Source organism: Sinocyclocheilus rhinocerous, unplaced genomic scaffold (genome assembly GCF_001515625.1).
Source record: "Sinocyclocheilus rhinocerous isolate Xijiao unplaced genomic scaffold, SAMN03320098_v1.1 scaffold693, whole genome shotgun sequence".
Classification (NCBI taxonomy): Eukaryota; Metazoa; Chordata; class Actinopteri; order Cypriniformes; family Cyprinidae; genus Sinocyclocheilus; species Sinocyclocheilus rhinocerous.
In genome coordinates, this window is record NW_015654933.1 from 98,396 (window position 1) to 99,194 (window position 799).

The following is a 799-nucleotide window of genomic DNA, read 5'->3' on the forward strand; positions in this document are numbered from 1 at the left end:
TGTGTGAGCGTGTGTGAGTTAGTGAGTGTGTGCGTGCGAGTGTGTGTATGTGTGAGTGAGCGAGTGAGTGTGTGCGCGTGCGAGTGTGTGTGTGTGAGCGTGTGTGAGCGAGTGAGTGTGTGCGCGTGCGAGTGTGTGTGAGAGAGTGTGTGTGTGTGTGTCTGTGTGTGTTACCTGCAGTAATCTCATGTTAGCTGTAAAATCTCCAGCCAGTAACTGATCTCTAATCAGTCTGCAAAAACACAAAGACGTGAGGAACAGAAGGAAAACCAGTCAATCATTTCTCATTTTATTTTGTTTCAAAGCAGCTTCGCAGTAATAAACAGAACAATGATAGTTAATGTACTAAAATGAATCTATTATGAAACAAACTCAATTTCAGCTGCAGCTCTGCAGAAGACAACAGAGTCGTTATTCAGATCAGTTCAGTTCAAATTTTGTTCTCATCCAATAGTTAAATATTACTGAATATTTTGAATTATTCTGAATGCATTCATTGTGTTTTGAAGCCGTCTGTGTGCCAGATCTTACGTGAGCATGGCGCAGCACACAGGGATGAGGAACTCGAACCGCTCCTGATCCGAGAAGAGCGAATCCCAGATCCGGATGACATCTGGAAGCAGGAACTCCTGAGAGAGCAGCAGCGTCAGCCAGCGGAAGGTGAAGTACTGCGGCTTGATGTTCTGCTCTTGCTGCGACACACACACACGTTGTGTTTCCATGTTTTATGGGGACTCTCCATAGGCGTAATGGTTTTTATACTGTACAAACTGTATATTCTATTGCCCTACACCAACCC